The 21530-nt window shown below is 41.3% G+C and overlaps 1 long non-coding RNA gene across 1 annotated transcript in view; it reads left to right on the plus strand.

Annotated features, from left to right (window-relative positions):
- The first annotated feature begins 960 nt into the window (after positions 1-960).
- Positions 961-21530, plus strand: part of LOC149874904 (uncharacterized) — a 33356-nt gene continuing 12786 nt past the window's right edge. The window contains exons 1-2 of the long non-coding RNA XR_016439979.1: positions 961-1081; positions 20874-21055. This is a non-coding gene — a long non-coding RNA (uncharacterized LOC149874904). The remainder of the gene's footprint in view (positions 1082-20873; positions 21056-21530) is intronic.

A 21530-nucleotide genomic window follows, 5' to 3' on the forward strand; every position in this document is an offset into this window, starting at 1 on the left:
CGGCGGATGGTGAAGGTGATCAGCTCGTGGTCACTGTCACCCAGCTTCCCATCGATCACTAGGTCGCTGATTAGGTCGTCCCCCGTAGCCAGTACCAGGTCGAGCAGCGCTTTGCCTCTCGTTGGCCCATAGACTTCTTGAGTCAGGTGCATCTCTGACCTGCCTTCTGCTTGATTTCAGACTAACATGGCCAACTACCTGTCTCTGCTCACAGATTATGCTAGCAATATATCATGCATTAATGATATAATTAGCAACATACTTGACTTATTATATAATATCAGTTGCTGAGACAATGATTTTCATCTGTTTTACAAAGGGGTAGGCCCAAGCTGCAGTTTCACTTTAGATCATATCTATACTTCTCCTAAGGTCAGGGCTGCTGGGGTTGTAGACATGGGATCATCTCTAATTGTGGTATTTTCTTGTGTGTGTAAAAATTACAGCCTGGCCTGTCTCTCCACTACCTACTACTCAGAGAACCCAAATGTTTTCCCGGAAAATTGTGGTAATCAATAGCTCGCTACTACTTAATTGCAATATAGTAGGTATAGAAATGACTCTGTATGTTGTGCTGGCTTGTTATGAGCCTGAGAAAGATGTGAATAAGAATGCCCTTCATTCAAAAGCTTGTCTAGCTCTACCCCAACTACATAGTTGGTCCAATAAATATTTGGAATCCAATAAATCTAAGAATTCTTGCTCTTTGCATAATTTTTTGGACCATCATGGCTACAGCATCACTTTTACACTACTGTATGTATTTCTTAGATAATTGTGCTATGGGAACCTTTACATTCCTATCAGTGCAACTAGAGAGGTACGATTTCTTTTGACAAAATTTTATGTCATGAGTCACAGCAAGGTTACTGAATAATAATTCCCTTTCTACATACTCTTACTTCCCCAGACCATAACTGGAAGTTCTGGATCATTTCCTCTGAAGAGGCTGTTTTTTCTCTGTGAGATTCAGAATCAGGACTCTGATCCAATACTCCTTGAAGACAATGGGACTTTTTTCATTCAGTAGAATGAGGACTGGTGTGGATCCTAAGGATGGTATTAATCCTTGCAGGATTTGGTGAGTGACTGTTTTCTTTCTTAACATGAATCTTTCTCTTTCACAGCCATACCAACACTGGGGCTCCTCTGTGATCTCCAGACTTTTCCCTCTCCCCAGTAGCTCTCAGAGCACTTGTTTATTTTAAATATATTCCCTGGTATTGGTTGGAAAAAAAGGAGGAGTTGCAAAAGCAAGCTGAGGAAACCTTTGGAAACATTTAATTTTAAATAAAAAGGAGAAAGTTTCTATAATAGCTACTTGGAACATCAGAGTAATTTGCTGATTTCCGTGTTTTTAGAGTAGTATAGAATAAATTGTTAGGAGTTATAATAGTTAAAGAACAGCGTTACCAGTCATCTTAGATTTCAGGACTGAGCACATATGAGTCAACTTTCTGTGTTAGGGTTGGGAAAGAGCCAGCATGGTGAGAAAGGGAGGCAGAAGTGGAGGGGAAAGCAGGGTGGGAGTGGGAGAGGGAATGGCAATCAGGAGCTGGCAATTGCTTGAACAGCTTTAGGTAAATTGAAAGTAAGATATTAATATAACTTATCCTTTTAAAGTTGTGTGGTCAAATAGTCCACTATTTATGTGAACATATATGATTGATTTGATCAAATCCAAGCTCTAGGACTAAGGCCAGAATTAAATCCAGAATCCATAACATTCCTGGAAGTTAGCACAATCAACCTGAGAATTACAGGATCAATTGATGACAGGGCTCACTTAAGTTTTGGGAGGCTTAAATCAATTATCCTTTCAGAAATACTTGGTTTATGTTCTCATTTCTACCAAGCCAGCAAGTCACCTATAGTTATGACAAATGATTGTATTTGCAAATAACAAGCAAATTGGAATAAATGATTTGAGAATCTGTAGAAAGGTCTCCTGCCAAAAGGTGTTAATTATTTGTTTGTCATTACAGCAGAGTAACTAATATATGTTACAAATCCTGTAACAGATACTGAGTGGAGATGAAGGCACTAGTTTTATGTTAAGGGAAATTTGCTGCCACAGACCTCGCCCAGTTGCCTCATATCTTAAAACTACAGTACCTTGCCTCCACTAGATTTTTCTGAAGGACAGTTACTGCATAATAGTTATTTTAAAGTAAAAAAACATACCTTTCTTGCTGGATATATGTACAGCTTGTTCCTGTAAATATCAGACTGTCCTAACAATCTTCCATTTTCATCATCAGTGTAGTGAATGTCAGGAGAATATTTGCAGTTATTGCAAACTTTCTGTGGAGATGGTAAACAGTGACCAATTTCTTTTACATGCCTGACACCCTAATTGCATGTGAAAAATTAGCAGTTTGCTACCCACAGAACTGTAGCATTTTCTAAAGGTCGCTTTTGGCAGGGAGTGTTAGTAAAGAAATAGAAAACAAGAAGAAAAAACATTAGCAGGCATTGATACCCAAGCACCTTGGAGAGGTTTGGTTGATCATTTAAGTGCACCCAATTCCTCTGCACTGAAGAGGTGAGAAACAAACAAGGAGATATACTAGAAAAAGTTCACAAGAAAACAATGTTTAATTTGGAAATCTAAATAAAAAAAAATTAATAAGGTATTTCTATATATAACTAACTAGTGGATTTTTTAGGTTAGAGATTTGGAATATGGGCTAACCTGCTTTGACTGTATCATTAAAGTTTGTGTATCACCTTTGCAAAGGGCAGGTCCAACAGAATTAATGACCAGTTGGGTCTAATGGCCCTTGCCTGTGCCTCAGGCCATCAGCTCTCCCAGCTATCCACTAATCTTGAAGAAATGTCCTGTGCTTTGATTGTTACTATTTTAAAAAAGGACATTGGCTTTGACAGTTTAAGCATATTATATTCTATTTATTGCAGGTCTTTTATACTGTCCTGTTCTGTATCACTTTTTGTTGGCATTTCCTGTTTGACATGATGGACAGCATGGCAGAGATTGACCCAACAAAAACTAATGCAATCGAACATGCTGGAAATAAGCACATATGTGCTTTTTGTCCATTCCCCACTTGGAAAAAATGATAATGAACAACAGTTGACTTAAAGTGCCAGCAGATTTCAAGCCTAACACAGTAGAAAATACTTCGGCTGTGAGTTGGTACGTGTCTGCAAGTAGCACCACGTTTCAGCAAGTTTGGTGCATGTCTGGCCATCTCTTCCATGAGATGAAGCACTAAAAATACACATCCCCCATATTATTGTCCTGTCTAACAGTTGTGACATGCATGAAGAGAGGCTAGTCCTTTCTATACTTTCCTGCAGGGAATTGATTCCAGTGGTTCTTGACCCTTTTCAGATTGAAGGCTTGTCAGGGGCTCTAATAGGAAGCCAGCAGGGCTAGTGGCTTAGTTGGCCAAACCCTCCAGGGTCTGTAAATGGCAGCCCCATGTTAGATAATGAACTAGATGAGCACTGTAAGGGCCTCCTGACTGTCTGCTGATGATAGAAATCTCCTTATTTAAGCCCACCTGTAGGAACAGGCTACAGGCCAGCAAACAGTTCTATCTGAAAGTCTGCTGTAGTAAGCCTCCTCGGATCTTGTGCTTTTTGATCTTTCTTGCTTCTGACCCTGCTTGGCTCCACTTCTGGACTCTGACTTTTGGAAATTCCTTTCTCCTGTGACTCCTGAACCATGACTTAGCCTGTGACTTGGATTTTGCTTCTGGAATTCCAGCTAGGGGAGTCCTCAGAGGAGCAGCTATGGGATGCTGATATGGGCATAGGGCACCAGGCAAGGGAGTTAGTGCTTACCTCCTCACAGAGTGGCCAGGCACTGTAGCACCCTTAAGAGCATCTCATAGCGTCTCATAGGGTGCTGCACCATGGTTGTGATTTGTTGCAGTATTAAAATAGTTCTGCAGATTTGAACAACTTCGTTGTTTATTGCACTCTTGTCTTCCTTTTCTGTGTTAAAGTCAACAAGCAAGGGAAGGATCTTTGAGAACAGTATTATTTTTATAGTGCCTATGTGGGCAGGAGGTATTTTAGCATGAGCAGTGCTGTCTTCACTCTGTGGAAAAGTGATACGTTTTGCGGTTATCTGGGTAATGGCTATGGATTTGAAACTGAGTTATAGGTTTAAAACCCCTTGCAGCATTAGATATTTTCTGACACCAGTTATGATGTCTATGGTGAACAGCTACTTTTGTTCTATAGAATTCAAAGTATAGATTTGCAGGCATTCTGGTATTATTTTTTATTATTTACTTGCTTGATTCTATTGCAATACAATCGTAGACTGGAGACTTTGCCTAGCCAATATTATTCTTACAGCATTGCTATGTAACAGCTTATAAAAGAATTGTTTCTAAGAATATAGGATGCTGGTTTCATAGTAGTTTGGGGTCAGAAGGAACCTGAACAGATCATCTAGTCTGACCCCCCGCTACTGGCAGGAGCGCATGCTGGGATCACATGACCCCAGACAGGTGTTCATCCAACCTCTTTCTGAATTTACCTAAGGTAGGAGTGAGGACTGCTTCCCTAGGAAGTTGGTTCCAGATCCTAACCACCCTAACAGTGGAATAGTGCCTCCTATCTCTAACCTGAATCTATTCTCCAGCAGCTTCTGAACATTGTTCCTCATCACCCCAGGTGCTGCTGGGGGGAATAGGGCCCTTCCTATTTGCTGCTGATCTCCCCTAACAAGTTTGAAGGCAGCCACCAAATCCCACCTCAGCCTCTGCTTGCTGAGGCTGAACAGGTTCAGGTCCCTCAGCCTCTCCTTATAGGGCCCGCCATATTGCCCTCCAACCAAGCGGGTGGCCCTTCTCTAGACCCTCTCCATGTTGTCCACTTCCTTCTTGAAGTGCAGTGCCCAGAACTGGACACAGTACTCCAGCTGCGACCTGACCAATGTCGCGTAGAGGGCAACTATCGCCTCTCCGGACTGGCTTGAGATGCATCTTTGGCTGCACGACAAGGTGTGGTTGGCTTTGCTGGCTGTGGTCTGGCATTGGCAGCTCATGTTCATCCTGGAGTCAATAATGACTCCAGGATCCCTTTCTGCCTCTGGGCTCAAAAGGGGGGAGCTCCCCAGCTTATATGTATGCTGTGGATTCCTTCTCCCAGGTGCAGCACCCTGCATTTATCTACATTGAGCCCCATCCTGTTACCATCTGCCCACTTCTGTAGTCTGTCTAAATCTTATTGCAGCCTCTCTTCCTTTGAGCATGCCTACCTCTCTCCACATCTTGGTGTCATTAGCAAACGTGGACAAAGTGTTTTCCAGCCTCTCATCCAAGTCGCTGGTAACTCCTGTAGTTTTGTTTTGTAAAAGTAATGTGGTTAGGCACAGCAATAGTTGACATTAAGTTTGAATATATGGAAAATGGTTCTAAATTGAAAGCATAGGGTAGGGGATTCATCTTTGTTTGAATTTCTGAGAAGCAGCAGCAGTACCAGGAAGAGTACTCTTTGATGCCGAATCACCTGAGAATGGACTGACCATCTGATGGAAAGAGTTGTTGATTAGCAGGGATCCTGGTTTTCTTTGATTAAAAAAAAAAGTCCCCAATCTTTGGATTTAAAAAAGTAACCCAAAATAGTGGTGTTTCATTTTGATCAAGGAAAAATGTGGATTTTGGGTTACTTTTTATAATTAAAAATTGGGGATTTTTTTTTATCAGAGAAAATCAGGATCTCTGTTGATTAGTCAGGGTAATCATGTAGATCATTTAGTTATCTAGATCCCACGCTCACTCAGGTAGTAAGAGAGTAGTTGTATAAACCAAGAAGGTTGAACTTAAACCCATATGGGACAGCAATAAAAGAGATGGTCCAGGATCCAATCACAGTAAAGCTAGGGACAGACATTACATATAAACCAGATTAAGCGATCAGAAACTGGTTTAAACCTGTAACAGAACAGAAGTTCAGTGCACATAAACCAGTTTGAGAATGGGTGAAACTGGTTTGAGACAAACTTGGTTGAATGTAGTAGTGTACGACTTAACTGATATGGCTCAAACCAGCTTATGCAATGTCTGCCCCAGACCCCTTGCTGGATTATGATAAACCAGACACTCCCAACATCCTGGCATGCTGTCTAGGCTGGCTGGCGCTCTCTGCTCCACAGCAGGGCTGGCCCCTTCCCTCTGCTCCCTTGCTGCAGCTCCAGAGACTGCTGGCTGCTTCTCCCTCCCCTTTGCCTTGCTGAGGAGGTGTATGTGTAATAGCTAGCAGACCACATCCTGGCTATGGTCCGTGTTGAATCAACAGGTAGAATCTACAAGTAGCTGGTAATGTCCCTCTGTTGTTCTTTTAATTGGGTGATGAACACTGTTATCAATTCCCTGTTGGGCTAATCACAGCATCCTGCTGGAGCCTGAGCACACCCCCCTCATCTCCGTGCTGCGGAAGGAAGGGTGGGCTGCTCTAGTGCCCCCCAGCTTCTATCCTGAGCCACTGCAGGCACGTGCCTGTATTTCTGGGATGTCTGTCTTTTACAAAACTGATTTAGTCTAACCACATTAGACTAACCTGCAAAGATTAAATCACTTCAGGATTAGGCTTTTTGAATGTCCCTAGCCTAGCCTAAGTGCTATTCAAATACAGAAGTAAAAGATGTTCTTATCTTAAGAAGCCTGCTTTATAATATTTGGGTACCTCTAGCAAACAGAGTAAAGATTTTGCAAAACATATAGGATAAAGCTTAGTGTCATTCACTTTCCAAAAATATATCTGAAGAACAGATTTGTCAGGGAAGGTATCTCAACAGTTTTTTCAGCAGTGGTATAAGCTTGTTTCTCATAGTATGGCAGTTTTAGATCTAGATCTAGAATGTCATAAATATTCTAAATCATCATAACAGTTGGTCCTGTGTTCAACAAGCCTGAGTGTAATGACACGTGTTGCATAGGCTGTTTGGTGAGGCACTTGATTTGGTCCAGTGTTTTGTCTGAATAGAAATTGGCAATAGACATGCCATATCCTCAAGGCAAATAAGAGAAGGACCTTTAAAAAAAGAGGGGAAAAATGAAAAGAAAACCTCATTTAAAATATTACTAAATCACTTGTTGAGTGAGGACAAAATATTTCTTTATCCTACTGTCTCTTCTGTGTTATACAATAGAAAACAAACTAAAAATACAAACAGAAATCCCCCCCAAACAAAACAAAAACCCATTGGTTTTGTATATGTCAACAGTATAATAAAGCTGAATTTATTTCAAATGACCTTTTTTCCTCAAAGGGATTTTTTTACAGCCACTACTGAAGACTGTAAAATACTATAGTTCACTTGCCCCTTTTGACTCAAGTGGCTAATCAGAATTTGGGGACTTTTGGTTATTTTAGTTAGGAGGGGGAGTGGAGTTGGTGATGGAGTCAGGTTTGTTAATGCAGTTTTGTTTACACTCAAGAACACACTGGACACATGTACCCAAAATGTTTACTGCAGAGTTTTCTAGTTAGTTCCACAGTAAATGTCTTGGCGTCTACACATGTGGCCCTATTAGGCCACAGGAAACTAATAAACTCTGTAGCACATTAATACTTGTAAATACAAGTACTATCTGCTGCAGAGATTTTTCATGCACTGCAATGCATGTATACGCTGTTGGAGCTGAGTGGGGCACAAGCACCCTCTTACCCCAGCCAAGCCCTCTGCAGCACATTGAGCCAAGTTGGAGTAGCCCCAAGCTGGCAGGCTGACTCCCTGGGCCCACTGCCAGCTGTGGCTACTCTGTGGTCCCAGGCACCCATAAAGACACAGTGCCTGAAGCAATAAAGTCCAGTGTAATACATGCCAAAGTTAATTGCTGTGCATTAATATACATGCACCCACTGTGTCCTGTATTCTTGAGAACAGGAACAATCAAACAACCAGGGATGATTTCCCTGCATATTGGTCCAAGCTTAATTCAGTGGTCACCCTGGGTCAAGGGCGAAACCCAGATCAGAGGGGGGGAAATGGGGGTGGTCAGGGTTCAGAAGCCAAAGCTGAGGGTCACAGTACCAGATATCAGTACCAGATGTCAGTATGAGATATTGCACCAGGGGTTAAAATGGGTCTGTAGTCAAGGCCAGGCCAGAGGTGAGAAGTCAGGGATTGCATGCAACAGGGAAGTGCAGGAGCAAGGCACAAGGGTCAAAAGCTGGAGCACAAGGCAGGAATGTCCAAGGCAAGAACAAGGCTGGAGCAAGGCAGGAATATTCAAGGCAGAGGTAAGACAGGAGCAAGACAAGTGGGTCCCAAGTAACAAGGCTACAAACACTATTTTCAGGACAAGACCCCATTGGAAGTGGAAGGGTTACCAAATGCTTGATCAGCCTTTAAAATCTGTGTCCTATTTTGATCACCTCATGTATCTAAGCACTTCACTTTGGTTAAATTATTTGTCTTTAAAGCTAATTGGCTTATTCTTTTGTTGCAAGATGCCCTACATCTTCTACCAGTAAGTCCCCACTCCTCTGTTGCACTGTACTTGAAACATAACTGTAGTCTTGATAAAATACGAACAGCAGCTGCTAAATCAAAGCCAGTAAGAGACTCCTTGGTATATTAGAAGCCCTCTGGTTGTGACTTCTGAATATCATCCTGACTGCTTGCTGCACAGATTACATTACCTGTGTTATTAATGAGATTGCACACAGGTATACTACCTCTTCCCAGGCTTGAAGGCTGAATTTCATTTGAGGCACCAATCTCCACAGTAGACAGGAGATCCATTTTGCCGGCTTCTTCCAGGGCTGATACTGCTGTTCAGCCTGTGTAGATCTCTTTATGCTCTATTTCAAAATACTGTCTTTACCTCTCTAAACTGAATGGTCTTTCCTGCATGCAAGTGTTGTGTTATGTGTACCCACCTTCACCTTTTTTGGGGATGGAGACTTGTGCCCATGTTGGGTTGGGGGTTGGTATTAATTGAACTGCTTGCTTCCATAAAGGAACATAATAGCCTTTAGCAAGTATCTCAGATGAACGGCTGTAGTTAACTTGGCTAGTTTGAGCAAGGTGCAACCCAATTCACAACAGTGTTTTCTTAGGACCCAATTTTACATTTCCTTCTCTTAGTGAAGTTATGGACTTGTCCCAATCCCTGTGTAAAGGGTAGAATGTAATTGTTGCAGAAACAGACCAGGGGCAGCCTTCATAGATTCATAGATGTTAGGGTCTGGGAGGGACCTTACACGGTCATCAGGTCCAGCCCCTCTGCCCTTGGGCAGAAAAGACTGCTGGGGTCAGATGATCCCAGCAGGGTGGGCATCAAGACACTTTTTGAAAATCTGCAGGGTAGGTGACTGTACCACCTCTGAGGGGAGACTGTTCTAGACCCTTGGCACTCGAATTGTAAAGAAGTTTTTCCTAATATCCAATCTGAAGCAATCTTCAATCAGTTTGTGCTCATTGTTTCTTGTCTTCCCCTGGGGTGCCTTGGTGAACAGATGTTCCCCCAGGCCCTGATGTACACCCCTAATATACTAATAGGCTGCCACCAAGTCTCCTCCAAGTCTTCTCTTCTCCAGGCTGAACAGTCCCATGTCTTTCAGCCTCTCCTTGTATGACCTGCTCTCCAGACCTCTAATCATGTGTGTGGCCCTCCCTTAGACTCTCTGAAGCTTTTCCACATCCTTCCTGCAGTGCAGTGCCCAGAACTGGACACAGCATTCCAACTGAGGTCTCACCAAGGTTGAGTAGAGTTGGGAGTATGACATCCTTAGTCTTGCTTGAAATGCATCAGTAGATGCATGCTAGTGTTTGATTTGCTCTGCCAGCTACAGCATTGCATTGGTGGCTCATGTTCATTCTGTGGTCTGTCACAACCCCCAGGTTTCTCTCGGTTGTGATGCTGGCAAGTGTAGCACTGCCAAGCCTGTAAGTGTGTTGCGGATTATTTCTCCTCAGATGGAGCACTTTACATTTCTCTGTGTTTAACATCATCAGGTTATGATCTGTCCACCTTGGAAGCCTGTCCAGCTCAGCCTGTATTGCTAACCTGTCCTTGAGCGTGACTGCACTCCCCCATAATTTGGTGCCATCCGCAAACTTTGCCAGTACACTTTTAATACCCAAATTCAAATAATTGATGAACATGTTGAAAAGCATTGGTCCAAGTACTGAACTGAGGGAAGCCACTGATTACCTTCTGACATGTTGATTCATTTCTGTCTATTCATACTCTCAGCTCAGTCCTTGTAGAGCAGAGGAGGGAAAATATCTTTGTCAGCCCTATAAATGGTGTAGTACCTTCCACTGGTATGTTGGTGGAGCTGTGATAACTTTCCCCTGAGATGATCAGAACATTGGTTATGTTAGCAGACACAGTTCAAGGGCTGCTTAGCCATATGCTGCTAGCCAGAATGCACTCTGACAATGTTAGGATAAGAACCTGGCCAATTGGTTGGTAACTTATTTTATACCCGCTCGTTGAAATCACATGGTGTACTGCTTAGTATAAAAATTGACTCACAGCCCTTAGATTTTTTTCACTTGATAATTAATATAAGATGGTTAATTAATCTCTCCCCACCCCATATATATCAGTTTAGGTGTCAGCAAACTCCTCGTAGCTACAGGACAAAGCTAACAAATACAATAAGGACAAGGCGACTCAGTAACAGTAAGAATGCCAAAAGAAGAAAGTTTCATTACCATTGCATACAATTTACTGTCTACATTTTATCATCCTTCTGTGTGATCCATGGATGTAAGATAAGTTCCTAAGATAAATGACATTGGCAGTCAAAGTGCTAATATTTAAACAAAACCAGAGATATCCAAATGTTTGAGAGAATCAAGGTTCTCTGGAAATTGCTGTTTGATTTTTGGCAAGCATTCTTGAAATTCATGTTGGATCCATAGCATTCACGTTGGATCCATAGCATTCTGAATTCATTGTATGTATTCACCGTAGTCCTAAGGTAACATTTCCAAAAGCACCTATCATTTATCTCTGGAAAAAAGCTTAGGTGTAGCAACACTTAGCAGCTCCACACCAAACTTTTAGTTGTCCATCTTGGAGAGGAATACAAAAATCCAAGTTTGCTCTAAAATGTTCAGGGGTATTTAGTCATATAGAATGAAGCTTTACAACTGCCCATACACTGAGCTTTACATGTAAAATGGCCAGTAGGATATGCAAAATAAATGTTGGTTTTTTTTTTCTGAAATACTGCTTCTCTTACAGATGTGACACTGGGATTGAGACAATCCCCCCTTGGGTGGGGGTGAATCTAGGCGACTGCCCTGGGTCCCATTCTTTGGGGGGCCCAGCATACAGTATTGTATAGGCCCTGGCGACAGAGCCATTGGCACATGCCAGGGGTGCCACCAGTCCGTGTGGCCACCGTGAACCACAAGTTTTGCTCTTTGGCCACTGCCCCCCTGCCCCGGTCTGCATGCCCCAGTCTGCATGCCCCGGTTTTGCTCTTTGGCCACTGCCCCCCTGCCCCGGTTCACACCCCCCCACCCCTGCACAGGCTGGTATGCCCTGGGCCCCGCACACCCCCAGGGTTGGCTCTGCATTCGGATATCTGAAATCCACTCCTGCATTCAGGTTCCAAAGTGTCATTCCTTTGGGTATAGAAAACAGGCTTTCTCTTTTCCTTTAAAACACAACTGGAGGCGATGTCTCGTTTGCCCACCTTTTATGTAATAGTCTTAGTAAGTGATTAGAACCTTACCAAGGAAGTGGGAGAGCTGGGTTGTAAGTCCTTCTCAGCCTCAGGGAATTCAAATCCGTATATTCCACCTCTCCTGTCAGTCCATGGATGGATGCACTCCTTTCCCCTGCCTGTTGAAGTTGGGCCATTGGGAAGCAGAAAGTGCAAAATTCATGGGGTCATGGAGACAACAAGCAAGAGGAAACCTGACTGAAGCCCAGTGATGAGAGCACTCCCTGCAGATAAGTCCCAGGTTTTTCCCAACACTTTTATACATTTCATCCAGTGACTCTTTAATGCAAAACATATAAGGAGTCTTGGAAGCAGCTACTAGTCTCTCCTGTTGGAACTATTTCACTGTGTATCAATCATAAAATATATTATTATTATTTATATTTCCAGGGAAGTGTGGGTAAAAAGCCCCAACTTCTATCAGTTTTAGCACTTTTGAATGTTTCCTCCAGATTGTAAATTCTGCTTTTCCTGTGTGAGTATCTATATGAAAACTGAACTTCCATTCCCCCTTCTGAATAATTAAAATCACAATTTTAGTTCAGAATTAAAGCAAATATTACCCATTCATTCATGCATTTTCATAATAGATCCAAGAATGTAGTTCTAGCTACACTGCTGGCTTTAACAGCATACTGGCCAGGGTTGGATAGGGAAGCTGTTTTGGCCTGTGTCTCAGTGACCTCCCATGATGAGATATTGGAATGCCTCTTTTTAGCCAGTGCACACAGCAGTGCCAGATTCAAATGAGACAAAGTGTCTGTATAAAATGGGAAAAGTAGAAGTGTGTGTCAAAATCTGTGGGAAGGCAATTTCATGATGTATAACAGAAAATAGAGCCAGGAGACAAATGTATAGGAAGCAGCTAGACTGATATACTATAATGCTTTTCAACCTAGACTCTCTACAGATTGCACAGAGGGATCACTGAACTTACTGATGTAATTCAAGTAATCTTGGAACACAAGGTGGTAGCTGTTAAATTGGCCCAGTAATATATACAGGGCAGGATGTTAGAATGAATAAGTTGGTTCAACAACAGCAACAAAAACAGCCTGAGAGTCAGTAAGCATTCCTGCTCAAGGATTTTTTCTTGTGATTTTAAAATACACTGGTTTTAACAAGCTTAATCCTTCCTTTTAAAAAGGAATTCAAAAAAGCATTTTATATAAATAGAAAATGAACCGGAAGAAAAAAAGAAAGGAACAGCCATTTGAAACAAAGTTTGACTATTGGGTCCTAAAAGCATTCCTTAATTGTCTAGCTTCCATGGAGGTTTTCTCTAAAAGCCTGACCAAAGTTTTAACATGTGGGCTCAAGCAACTACCACGGTAAAGCTAAGATCCAGGCTGGGGCCTGTGAATACTATTTTAAAATTAATAATACATAATAATAACAACAGCCCTGCTTCATTACTATGCCTCATGCATGATACAGCCCTCAGAGTCAACTCCATCATGCTTGAAAACCAGATAGGGTACTTTTGTCTTTTTGCACACATTTCAGCACAAGAAATAAATATCATATTTAGCTATAGATATGGAGAAGAAAATCAATTAGGTTGAATTCTTCCTTAGCCTGTGCTATGGTATTGGGCTCAGTGTTAGATTAGAAAGAATAGTCCTAACTATTTAACCAGCAGTCCAACTTATTCCAGTACCCCTAGTCTTCTTTAGGGATTCTCCTATGCACATGTTACAAAGCCTGACCACGTTTAGCTAAGGGGAACTGACTGTTGGCGTCAACTGCAAAATTTTCACTGGAACTTCCTTTATCAAAACATGCCATTTTGATAAAGCTGACTTATTTCACAGAAATTTATCCACTTTGACAAAGTTTTCCTGAAGTCCAGAATAAAATTTCTGGTCAGAACAGAAAGAACAAAATCTGCAGAACAGATCAGTCTTGTGAGAGGCTTAGGTTCTTATCACTGCTTTGCATGAGTTAAGGTCTAGAATGCCACCAGATTTTGCCACATCCTATATGAATGGCTTAACCACCAGATTAAAGAATCAGTTTCTGTTTCGGAATAACTCCACTAGGAGAGATTGGAAGAGAAAAGTAAACATCTATACCCTTCTGGGGTCTTCAAAATGAATAAAGATTTGAAACCCCCTTTTCTTCCTTGCCAAGTAGAACTCTTATTTTTTATCCAGCCATAGTGATACACATCTGAAGGGATGGCAAGCCTGGAGACGGGTCTGTCAACCGATAAATATCAGTAGACAGATAAATCTTGTACACATGCCCTCTGTATGTGCCACCACATGGAGAGGTCTTATCTTTGTTGTCAACTAAAGGCAGGGTGCACGCAAAGCTTAATTGGCTCATAAAGGAGATTACTTCTAATGAAGGGATGGAGATTGGAACAAACTTAGTGTCTGTGTACTTAGACAGCCCAGTATCAAACTAGTGATTAATTCTTACTACTAAATAGTTCTTTTTTTTCTCTCCTGCATTTGATTTGGGCTGGTCAGTTCAGTGACTTCTGGAAAAGAATTGTGCAACATAGGTGTCCAAAAAACAGGGCCATTTGACATTAATTGAAAGATGCTTTGAGGTGATGGCTGCATTAGAAATGCCTGTTTAGCTCAGATCACATGCAGGCCTCAACCTTTAGGTCTGGCATTACCCAGCAGTTAGTGGCTGTGGGTGCAGACAGAAGTCACAATTTTCTCTTGATCTGTTCACAGAAAGTGGTCTATAGCCATGACCAAACACAAGTGCATGGCTGCAAACAGCTTTAAAAATGGCTGATTGCATGAAAATCTGGACCCTCACTGCATGAGGGGTCAAATGAAGATGTTTCATAGCATCTTCTCTAACTTCTGTCTGTGCTGCCACTCAGCTTTGATCTGTTTTCAGAATGGGAGAGGGGAAAGGGAGTGGAGGAAATTTGGTCTGGGACTTTTTTATCCCTTGTTAGAGGGTGAGATGGGTGAAATGGAGCCCCTCAGCGTGGCTCCACTTCACCCACCCCACCCTCAAATGCTGTCTGGGGAACCCCTAGAATGAGCTCTCTCTTCTCCCTTTCCCCATCCTGCTTTGAAAGAGGGACAGGCTGGGAGAGAGGAGGAGCCATTGCTTGGGGAAACTGGCTGCAAGCTGGCAGCCAGCAGCTAGGTTCCCCTCCCCCCAGGACCAACATTGAACTTCTGTTTGGTCCAGAGGATCATTGTAATTTAGAACGCTTCCTGCAAAGCATTCTCAGTTACAGCAGGTAACTGCACTTCTGTCTGTGCCCTGTGTATTAACACGTGCTGTTAATGTGCAGCAATAAACTACAGTGCATATTGTGCTGGAGTTTATTGCTCCTGGACACTGTGTTTGAACATGTGCCTGGGGACAGCAGCACGTTGAGCTGGGTCAGAGCAGTCCTGGCTGGCAGGAGGCATAGGGGGTCAGCCCGCCAGCCTGGGGCTGCTCCACCCTGGCTTAGAGTGTTGTGGAGGTGCTGGCTGGGGCATGAGAGTGCTTCAGTATGGGGCTAGGTGGCAGGCAGCCCCTGTATTAAAGTACCCTTATGTCTCAGCTAACCCCATCAGCATCCATATGTGCAGTGCTGTGGAGTAAAAAATTCTGCTATAGGATAGTACGTGTATTTACCAGTACTAACCTGTGATGGAGTTAATTAGTTTACTCCATCCTAATAACACTTCATGTGAAGATTCTGAGATGTTTCCTGAAGAATTAATTAAACATCTCTTCAGTAAATGTCTCATGTAGACATGCCCAGGGAGTCTTAAATTTGCTATTGGCCTGCAACCATCACTTCATTAATTATGAAGAAATACTCTCCTTATTAATTAACAGTTAAGTAATTACTCCTGTTTTTAATTTTGACTTAGGAAGTATCTTAACTAAAGCAGATTTCTTATGTCTCTTGTATCTCATTTGAAAGCTGAGCTATGATTCTGCTGGAAGAGTGAGTCAGATCATTGTAAAAAGGACATCAGTTTAATAGACATCTGTAACAAAACTAATGTTGTCTAAAAACCATTGTACCTGCAGGTTATTTTTCTTCTGTTTTTGGTGTAAAATATGTTAAGCAGGCACAGAAAGGCTCACTGTCAGTGGAAAGTAAAATGGAAATGTTAGGCAAAAGATAAAAAAGGCCTGACCCTTTATTAGTTTCATTTAGTGATGCTACACTGTAGCAATTCTTTTCCAATTTGCATTCATTTCCCAATTCAAGTTGCAATCCTTCTGCATGCAGTGTATGATTGTTCTTTATAATAGGTACCACACTGGAACAGCCCATAAACCTTAAGAAAAGTGAAATCTGATTGTTTTGTAGGAAGCTAAAACCATGTCATTATTTCAGATACTTTTTTTTCCTTCTGCTGAAGTCATTATATATACCAAAGCATCATTTTATCTCATCTCACCAATCAGATAGCTGCTGCACTGGCAACACTTTGACTATGAAAAAGAAGAGGAGAACATTTTTTAAGATTCAGTAAGCAACATGTATAATCTAATCACAGAAAAAGAAAATGATATTAAACCTTGAAAAAATGCAGGCCAATGTGTCTGTGAGAAAATAGTATTTACCATGTATAACCATCAGAATCTTATGAGGAAGGAAAAAACATTTATTCACAACATAATTAGTTCCAAGAGCATCTTCAAAAAGGCATTAAGGTAATATTGTCCAGTTGACAGGCTTCTTGACCGTATGTCAATAGACCTAGTTTCTATTCCTAACTCTGTTACTTACCTAGTCCATGACGTTGAGCTAATCACTCCACTTTTCTGTGCCTTTTTTATTTGTATCGTTTATTTGCCTTTTGTTTGCAGGGGTAGATCCTCAGGTGGCGTAAAGTGTGACAGCACCTTGAAATTCATAAGCTTTTTGGGGGGTGATTCCACTTCACTATATTTGGGATCAAGACCATCCCAAATCAATACAAATAGTAGTATAAAGGAGAAAAAATATGAGAAATAAGACCTTTGAAATTAGTTAGCGAGAAAAATAATGTATTTGTTTTTAGTCTGTAAAAGCAGATACTGTACTGTGTTGTTAAATTACCAGATTCTCTGGGTTGTAATAGGGTGGTTCAGCATAGGATATTTGGGGAGGAAATACTCCATGAAAGAGTCATATTCTTGTAACCCTCTGGTAGATGTGTGTTAGAGGCCCTTACCTGTCCTTATGTATAGGGATATGGTTTGTTTGAGTCTCCCACTTCGAAGCTGGATGCTGAAGCCATACACAGCCATTTTTTGGGTTCTGGGGTCTCCCATGTTCAGTGCTGATGTGTCATCCAGGAGGCAGCTATCACACTATGATAATGTTTGAAACGCTGTTCTAGGAAATGGTTGGGAAGGTAGTTCAGCATGGAAATAGTGAAACCCCTTTTTCCCAGATGTGGCCCTAAAATGAGTGACAGAATACAGTACCACAGAAATAGAAATCAACAGAAAAGCTGATCTGTCCTCATCTTTGAAGTGTATAAATAACTATCAAACTTCATCAGAAATTACTTGGAGGAAAAAAACCTACTTTAGGGTGTGGATTTCACAGACAAATGCCACTTTGAGAATACATTTCATGTTGTACTGTTGATTGTAATGTGGCTTGAGTAGAAACTGAATAATAGTCAATTAGACCAAGGGATGTAATACATTTTTTAATTGAAAAACCTACCAATAATGTAGCAGCTTTTAAAAGAAAAGATTCTAGGATTGTCTATGCTACCTTAGCAGGAAATAAGATTAGAAGGACTATCACATTATGTATGAATATATTTTAAATAATCAAATGATATGTGAGCAGCAGTTATTTTTCTTAGCATGTTTCCTGAGGAAAAATCCTACATTTTCTGTACAGTATGGTTTACAGACTCTTTTGATCTTTATTACTGTTTGGACAGGATGGTTCAACAACTTGTGGAGGAGGCAGGTCTAAGAATAGCTCAATATAAAGGCAGATTCTAATGACAAAGTAGGCTGTTCTGGGAATACCAGAGAAGGTGGATGTTGAACAAACTACATAATGTTGAATCTTTTTCGGTGTACTGTCATACCATCTCTGACTTTGCCACTGGATCTCACAAGCAAAGCAAACAAGTGTGGGAGATCAGATTTTGTTGGCTTTGAAACAGGGATTATTCATATCAGGGATTAGAAACTACCAGGTAAAAACCTGGGTTGTGCAGAATTGGTTCTGGTGATTCAGTAGGTGCCACTTTTCTCTTGTGGCTCATTATTAAAACCTTTGCTTTTCTAAAGTGTTAACAAACATGTGACATCAGAAGAATCGTCTCTGCTCAGCTGTAAAACTGAGCTCCTGACTACTTTGGTTCTGATGTCCTTGATTAATTTCCATTTGGGTAACTACTTTCTGCTAGCCTACAATATATTCCCCTCAGTATCAAATGGATTCTTTATGCCTTAGTATAAATACGTTTTTTCTTTGAATTGTCTGTTTTGTGACAGTGTACTTTAAACAGCCATATTAGGAGAGCATTCACTAGTGTGACCAGATGTCCTTGTAATTAAACACAACAACAACAAAAAAGTAAAAATATATTAAGAGGTGTGCCCCTAAGCTCTGGATGTACTGATATATATGGGTAGTATTACATGCTAATAAGAATGAAAAATGTAGGTTGACAGTCACAACACTGATGACGTTCAAAGTATTAAAGTAAATGGTTAATGATGCACTGTGCATTAAAGTTAATGTTTGGTTCAGTATGGTATATATTGTTAGGCATTTATTTCAACTCTATGAACTTACACAGCAAGAAGAATAGAATTTATCAGAGGTAGTAATTAATCAACCTTGTCTAAATCTTAATATGTAGCCCATAGGGTTACAGTACTGTATGTATAAATAATAGACATGATTTATAATGTCCCTTTTACATTAGTGCCCTAAAGCACTTTGCAACAACCTATCTTCATTTTTTACAGTGCATGTTACAGTCATCCATTATCATATCTAAAACTAAATATAAACTATTAATACTAATTGAAACACCTACCCTACCCCATCTTTAATGCAGAGTCAGTAATGCAAGATGAAGCACTGAAAACACAAAGAACTTCAGATTGATGGGCACAAGTCAGAGCCCTACATTTCCTTGGGTGATAGAAACAAATGTAGAACATTTTGGCTTGCTTCTTACTGATGATATAGATACTTTGTAAAGGAAATCAGTCTTCCAAAGTAGACAGTAGTCTGCCAGTTCTTGCTAGCAACCCATGTCATATTTTCTCTTCTTAGGCAAGGTAATCAAGAAGGTAATAGCAGACCAATTCCAGCAGCCACCAAGATCCCACACTTGTTTCATTTAGCTTTAGAGTTAGCTACTGTTGCCATGCTTGTTTACTATTTTAAAGGCATTAGGTGTTTCATGAATACTAGTGTGCACAGATATTAGCTTATGGAACTTGCAGTCTGAAATCAGATATGAAAAAACAAGAGAAGGCCATCAAAAAACAGTAAAAAAAGGAAGAAAGGGAGGATTTAGGATAACATTTACAATAATAAAATCATATACACCTCAGTAAAACCACACTTTCTGATTATTGTATCATATCGCTTTGTTGTTATGTTAAGTAGAGTCTCACTGAGTCTCACTGAGTTAGGACAACTCTGGTCACGCTGATCTTTTTATACTACAGATAGTGATAAAACATCTATTCACATTATTTTTGATCTGGATGCCTTTAACAGAGTCTTCCTAATGGTTTCATGTTTTAAACCATTTTGGGAACACATGGCTCTCAGATGACTTGTTCTTTTCATATACAATTACTCTCAGCAGGTTCCACTTAGTAGATCTTCCTTCTTAGCAATATCCTTCATTAGTGAAGTCCTATAAAGACTGTCTTTCCTCCTGTCCCATTCAACACAAATGTAGGACCCTTAGGAGACATGAGATTTAGATGTAGAAGTAAGCAAACTACTGTTTTAATTCAAAATTATCATCATTGCCTTCCACCTACCCTCATGTCTGGATAAAGCCTTATACATATGCTCTGAGAGTGAGGGTCAGAGTGGAGGTGCTTTTATTAGAATGGCCCCGAGAGCTACTCTAATTAAAGCACTCAGATTGTATTGTGTATCAGTGTCCCCATGCTTAAAAATGGCAGTAGGGCCACTTTAACTAACGCTTGTTTGATGAACTTTAGTTAAAGCACCCCTGCTGCCATTTTTAAGCATTGGGATGCTGATACACAAAGCGCTGAACTCTGCTGGAGAACAGTAACTATCACATTCCAGCAGACCCAATTAATCAAGCCTGCTCCAATACATTGTAATTACAACACATTGGAGCAGCCTCACTGTTCGTGTTCAGGTGTCCCTTGATGTCTCATACATAGCCCAAGTAAAAAGAAATTATTCAAGAGAAGATCAGTTTGAAGTCATAGCTGAATCTACGCATGACTCTACCCTCACCATGGGTATCAGTTCAGCAGTTACCAAGGAAGTTAATTTTGGAAGAAAAATTGAATTGGTGCTATAGTTGGAAACTTCAGCCTATAGCAGTGACCTGAAATATTTTCTTGCACCATCAGTTAGTAAGGATGGAGAATGGATGACAGACCCAACCCCAACCTGGACCCACTTGTACCCCAGATTTGCCTTGTCTGGAGCAGACCAGCTAGAACATGTGCGAACAGCCCTGACCCCAGCCCACCCCACACCTGCTCCAAACTCACCTGCCCACACTGAGCAGCAGCCAGGCAGAAGTAGAACGGGGGAAAAACAACCACCTCCCCCTCACCACTGCCGAGCCCTTCTTGCTGCAGCCACCCAGAGGCTGCACCTGGGCTGCCCTGTGGCTCCTCTGCACTGCCACTGCTGCCCCACTGGGCAGTCTGGAAGTGGTGGTGACAGCCACAGAGAGGAGTCACAGGGCAGCCTGGGTGCAGGCTCCAGGCAGCTGCAGCAAGAAGAGCCTGGTAGCAGTGAGAGAGAGGGGCCACTTTTCTGTTATGCCAAGTAGCAGCTTCTGCCCGGCAGCTGTTGCTGCTGCTGCTGGGTGAGTCTGGAGCAGGCACAGGGTGGGATCAGGTTTAACACAATTAAAAACAATTAACATGTTAATTTTGTTTTGCATTAATTGTGTAAGTTAACTGTGGTTAACTGACAGTCCTAGTAAAAATAAACAGGAAAATACTTTCCCTCTTACCTCACATCCAAACTGACAATTTTTTTTCCTTTTTTTTCTGAAAAATAGGACATTAAGTTACTCCTGCAGCATCAACAGATTCAAGCTATTTCAAATCAAAAAGGAATGAAGATGAGTTCCTGTTCTGAAGTTTCATCATGGAGAATGTGTGGCCAGCAACCCCTTCCTATAAATTAAGAGGCTCCAAGATGATTAGCTCTTTTTATTTGCATGTGTGGTCAGTCTGTCATGTAAGTGGCCCTAAGCTACTTATTTATTTTTAGTCTATGTAAATCTTTTTGAAGGGTGGTTATTACAACAGCTTCTTGACCCCTTGGATACATTAACACAAATACCTCCTCCCCAAAACACTCTATAAGCCAGGGAAATATTATTCCCATTTCATGAATGGGAAGCCAAGGTTCAGAGATTACCTTCCCTTGCCCAGAGTTAAGTCAACAGGAAGGAATTTTCGGTGCTGATCAAGAGGGCAGGTTGCCTTAAGTTTGGGGATGAACACTAGACTCCATTTATAGATATTTAGGGATAAGATACATGACTTTATAGGCTGAAGGTTTAAAAAAGGGGCCCAAGACTAAAAAAAATGCTTTAATACAGAGGTTCTCAAACTGTGGTTTGCGGACCGCCCCAGGTCCGTGAGCTCCATTCAGATGGTCTGCAGAAGGGTTGTGGAACAATTGAGAATATCTGTACTCGTAAAGTAAG

This window comes from Crocodylus siamensis, chromosome 1, assembly GCF_052110815.1.
Source record: "Crocodylus siamensis isolate JL-2025a chromosome 1, ASM5211081v1, whole genome shotgun sequence".
Classification (NCBI taxonomy): domain Eukaryota; kingdom Metazoa; phylum Chordata; order Crocodylia; family Crocodylidae; genus Crocodylus; species Crocodylus siamensis.